This window comes from Dermacentor variabilis, chromosome 4, assembly GCF_050947875.1.
Source record: "Dermacentor variabilis isolate Ectoservices chromosome 4, ASM5094787v1, whole genome shotgun sequence".
In the NCBI taxonomy this organism is placed as follows: Eukaryota; Metazoa; Arthropoda; class Arachnida; order Ixodida; family Ixodidae; genus Dermacentor; species Dermacentor variabilis.
In genome coordinates this window covers 210,716,025-210,722,024 of record NC_134571.1, presented here as the reverse complement: position 1 = coordinate 210,722,024, position 6,000 = coordinate 210,716,025, and positions in this window count along the sequence as shown.

Sequence of the window (6,000 nt, the reverse complement as noted above, 5' to 3'; positions counted from 1 at the left end):
AACCTGCTCCAAAAGAGAAATGCTGCTACATGCTTCCCTAAACTGTCATTTTTGCTAGCAACTGATCCGAACCTGCTCCAAAAGAGAAATGCTGCTACATGCTTCCCTAAACTGTCATTTTTGCTAGTAACTGATCTGAACCTGCTCCGAAACAGCATGATATGCTCACCTTGTGATGTTCATCTTTATCGGCTTTGATCTCATTTCTGCCACAAGAACAGCCATTTTAAACATTTAGCTCATTTAGCTGTGTTTTAAAACTTGACATGCAGACTATTTTGGTGAAATGTGAAAGTGACTCAGATTGCTTCCATCTTATACCAATAATCAACTGATGCTTTGCCAATGGTTATATGTGATTGTGTACTTCTATAATGTGGTACTCAGCTTTACTGGTTTGATATTTCTGCCACAAGTACTGGTATTTTAAATATACAGCTAATTTTACAGCGCGTTCTATAAGCATCCATCTTCTTAATTGTTTGTTTCTTTCAATTTCTCTTGATTACTGTGTGTGTAATGTGTTTCATAATAAATATTATTATTTATGAGACGCTTCGGTGGTGCTTTTAACTCGAGGAGTCATATTGCATATTTTGCCATTTGCCCCGAAAACACGAATAGCTGCTCCAAGCAAGCATTCTTTCTCCTCCGAAAACACATATGGCTTCTCCAAAGTGGCATTTTCTGCTCCGAAATCTGCTCCTAAGAGAAAAATGTCGCTTTCATCACTGTAACACTCTCCAACGCAATGACGAACTATGCTCGTTGTAAGGTTAGCCTGCTACGAGGTTTTCACAGCCACGGCATCAGCCCTTGACACCATTTCATTAAGGAACGTCTTGAGCGGCTATGCTCCTTGTTTGTAACAGGGGCAGTTTTTTATAGTATTGTCGCTCGCTTTATACCAGGCATATTACTTAGCCACACATGAGCGACAATGCAACTTGTATTGCTGAGCTTCGTGTGTGCTGCCGCGGCAAAAATGGCTGCAGTAGCGTTTTGATGTTACCAATCGCAAATATCGTGAAAGCGTCATTCGTCTTAAATGCTTTGTTATGTAGTCCAGGTGTTTTGGGGGCTGTATAGGAGGCTGACAGTTTCTGAGGCTCCGGTGATCAGCACAAATACCTTGCGCTGCCGAGTAACATGCTGGATCGGTATTCCAGGGTGGGTAACCTCGCAATCGGCTGGTCGCAAGAGCACAGCGTACATCGTGAGCACGGAGACAAAGAATAAATAAAGAAAAAAATGCATAGTGCTATTATCACCCACTGTTATTTGAGTAGGCTATTTTCTAGTAATCCTTTTTTGATACGTGTTTGTCGCTGATATACATATGGCCACAGACGAGAGAAACAGTACTGCGCGTTTTTCACGATTGTCTCGCGCACACATACGCACGCCGACCACCAGCAAAATAACATTGCGTGGGTTCCGTGTGTACCACTACAAGCGGGCACTTGTCTATGGAGCCGATTTAATCAATAACGAGCCTATCTTTTAATTGCGACATCCTGTTTCATTATCGCTGCACAGAACGCAATCATTGCCGAAAATGTTTATCGAGATGCTCTTTTAGAAAGGAATCTTTCATTCAGAGCCTCCACAACCGCATGCGTTTCCATCGATGACGCACGGCTGTCAGCGAGCGTTCTTAGCCAGTTGGTACAGGGTTGTTGCAGCCAGTAGCGGAACATTTCCAGCAACAGCTTCCTCTCGCGTAAATAAGACACTTTCTCGAATAAGCCAGCCTGTTCGTTACAGCGCCTCGAGCCAGACTCCCGCGGCACGGTGTTCGTCGCTGAATGGCGTGCCCCGACAGCACCGAGGTCAGCGCGGGCCGCGTGCATCGGCCACGGTCGACACGGACAGTGCTTCGTCAATGCGCCGCAATGCATGCCGACTGACTCTCTGATCTCCTCAACAGCGCAAGTGGCCGTCTTATGGGCGGTAATATCTTCTAGTACTTTCCATTTTTTTTTTAAGCTACAAGTTATTCCGCGTGTTGTTTATCTCGTTTACCCGTCTCGCTGACCGGGTTGAGCTTCTACGGGCTTTAAAATTTGCCCGGCAGCTGCTATGCTCAGGCAAGGCTTGTCTCCGTCGACAGGGGCTCCGCCAACGTCGACAGAATTCGGGCGTAAATTTGCCCGGTTTGGCACGGGTGACCCGGACGACGAGAAGAAAAATTTCGGACAAATAAACTTGAGTCGATTCCACGTGGCACGCACTCCCAAGTCACAACCGCAGCAGCTGCTGGGATAGTTCATAAAAAGCGTCCAGTCACGCAAACACACTGCGTAAGAAAACGTTTAATTTCACAGTGTTGTTCCAAAGCTCAAGCCTCGAGAATTATTCTTTCGCAGAAATTCATGAAGCAAACTAACAAGTTTAATGTATGAATCCGTGTATATGGCGTCCTATAAGCATTTCACTCAAGCATGCGACAATCAGAAAGTTCGGTTGGGTCTCCTGCTAACTCTTTATTCGTGAATTGTGTTTGATCAACGCTTGCCTGCCTTGCAGCTTTATATCGAAGCACGAAGCATCCGGCGATTCATGATGACTTACATGCTGACAGGCTGTTGCTGCAAAGACGTGAACGTGGCAAGTTCCGAGACATTTACACCCTGTCTAAAAAAACCACCTAGTCAAACACGATCCGTGCAAAACGAATTGAGACAAGTAAAAAATTCAGTGTTATTTGTATAGTAATACATTACAAGTGCGACTATATGCACTTAGCTTTCTTAATTACTGTAATAATGACAAATCCTTCAAGATCCCAACACCAATCAAATGAGGTTATTTTCATGTAAAACTGTACATCCAGCGATTCTCCGGTAAAAATTGGTCAACCGAAAAAGTGACTGCAGCACCTCTAACGGCTTATTATTTTTCTAAAAAGCTGCCAGTCCAGTAAGCTGTAGCTAGGAAGTAACGTTCTTTTGGCTGCTAGCCCAACTAATCGACTAGCGCAAATTAAACATCTGTATATTAGTGTCGCTCGACATCATGTTTATTTTGGGCATTAAAAGATTAGTCTTCCTTATTCGACAGTCAAGCATGTTCAAGAAAGAATGAAAGGTGCACTAGTTTGATCTCACACATCAACGTTATCATTATCATCCTATTTATCTCCCCTGCAAAATGATGTCCTAGCGACGTTAATACAAGTGCTTAAGTACATTGATTTCCAACCTTCGCCTACGTCATTCTCTCCTTGCTAAAATTTTACCCGACTCTGCCCACCTTCTTTGCTTGAAATGTACTCCTACAAAAACACTAAATTAATCTTAATTTTTATAGAACTGTATAATGAATGTTTGCACATGATGTAGTGCCACTGAAAGCTGTACTTAAATACTGCAATGTTCGTTAAGTCTACGTATACATCATGAAATTATTATTAAAATAAGAGCTATTCTCATCATAGATTGCCTTGTAAGGCGTTTCGTAATGGAATCATAAACATTATACCATGTCTCATGTTGCAATTCATCCTCCGACAAGCGGTATGAGATCATGTGATGAATAACAATAGCAATATTTTACGCAGAATTAGTTTTCTAGAATGTGCCAGGTTATAGGCACGAGAGTGGAAAAAAGACCATGACGAAGGCGCTTAAATAATACACCTTGTAAGTTGCAAACTTTCTGTGTCCCTTTAGTTCCAATGTTGTCACAACTTCCTAGACTTCCAGAAAGAAAAAAAATACATATTCTAATGCTGCCTTTTTTACAAAGAGAGAGAGAGATAGATGAAAAAAGTCGATGATGTTAACCAGTCAAGAGTCCTGGCTACCCTGCGCTGGGGGAAGAGAGAAGGGCAATAGAAAGAAGGCGGGGGAAGTGGTAGAGAGGCGTGCAGGGACAGCAAAGAGGGCCGGGTAAAACTGCAAGAAAAAGATCAGGTGCCTACACGGTAATATGGAAGCACAAGTCTTCTGCTTTGATGGATCGCATAAAAAACTTCGACCAACATCGCCAATGCATACGGCAAGTAATTTGCCATGCGAAGCACCATGGCTTTGATCACCGCAGCTGAGTTACTCCGCCTTTGAAGACGCTGCTAATTTACATTTTGATTATTTTTGGCGTTTTGTTGCGCACGTGATTAGAGAAGCCTTGCAGCTCTGTACGGCATTCTGAAAGGCTAACGGTACAGCCTTTCTCTGCTTGTAGTTCGTTTTAAGCAAACCTGTTCTTACTGCTTTGTGAAGTAAGCTATAGAAATTTCTTGTTGAACGTCTTTTCACCCTGCGATGTCTATATAGGAATGTGAGGTTGTAATAATTCGTCTTCGTTGTCCCGGCTTGGTTCTCTTTAGAATGAGGCGCCTGTTATATATGAAATGTCATAAGTTTGATACCTGGGGGATACCAGTCCAGATAACGTCGCTGTCAGTGTATGTGTAATGACAATCCAAACTAGAGCGCTGCTCTAGATATTTTGTTATTCAATTCACTGAATTGATGCGCCACTTATTGTTTCTTCTGAAGCGCGTGTTACGCTGAAGTAAAATAAACTTTTTTGCAAGAAAGTTGCTCCTACTAAATGGAAGCTGTACGTAACAAGAGTGAGAGTGGGCTCCTGCTTTCCTGCCTCTTAACGTCACGCATGCAATTTTCCATTCTGTGGCTCGGTACGTCGCCGCGAATGTTTCTAAACTTGCGGAATCGGCCTTCGCTTTCCCAAGCAGCCATTTCATTTTGTTGGCGTTTACCGCCTTATCTTCATATTGTGGCAGCAGAGCATTCATTGGAATTCGCGCTCATGTACTGTCGAGGACTTCGTGCCTTACTCCTTATATAGTCTTCGACCCCAAGTCCCACCGCAGCCACAGTTAGGGAGCAAAGAAAAGCAGCTCTGAAAGAGTTGCGACTCAATCGCTGCACATTACCTGCACCCCACCGGTCGAGCCAAGACTGCACTAACTGGCTGCCGACCAAACCAACTCGCTTCTCACGGAACACTATCTACACTACATGCACGGCAACAGAGCACGCCTGCAGTGCAAGGCCTATGGTGGCTGCCCAAAAAATCATCACACCCTTTGAATCTAGCTCTATGTCAAACAAACCCTCACCTAATCCCTCGCACATATCCTTATTTGAGAACACCTCCTGTCTTGGGTGGACTAGCTTAGCTCACTCTAGCGCCAGCCTTACTAAAGTTCTACCAGGAAGCCACGGAACAACACGCCTGGATAGTCCTGAAACCTAACGCCTGACCAGGCGTATGAGATGATTATTGACGCTTTCTCTTCTCTCTCTGTCTCCTATTTATACTTTGGAGAGGTTAAATAACGCTACATCGTTCACACAAAATTATTCGCGCCACCTCTGTTTCATCAACTTCTTGGTGGTTATATAGTATCGATTATTTTTTTGCTCGTAAATTTATTCATTAAACATATTGTCACGGTGCCACAAGAGGGACAACGACAGCAGTCACCAACAAGATGAAAGAGACGACGTAGTAGGGCCTAACGTTCGGCCATACTGGTTGTGCCGGCCATATCTTCTGCAGAGTAAACACGGCCCCATTTCCCTTTGTATCTCTGCCCGTTTCAACGTTTTCGCATTCTTCCATTTGCTTTATATGTCTTTCTGCGCTTATATCCGGCAGCTATCGTTATTTCCAGGAAAACACGGCGCTCCATCGGGCCGAACATTTACGCGCGACTGAAGTAAAACGCAGAGCTTCAACGACTCGCCCATTCACAGCTCAGGATGGGAACGCAACTATGGCGGCTCCAACGCAGGCCACAACGGCCCTAAACTTATCCCAATTATCACCTAGGCGGAACAGCTGTCACAGATTTAAGCAGTCCTGATCCTTTTTGCAGCACTTAAGCGCTAAACCCCATCCTGTTTTTAACACCTCTAGCGACTGTAAGGTTGGTGTATAGGTGCACAATGTATCTGAAAACATACATATTCTTCTTGTTGGTTCCTTAGAAAGGAGAAAGAAAACGAGGAAAGCAATAAACAG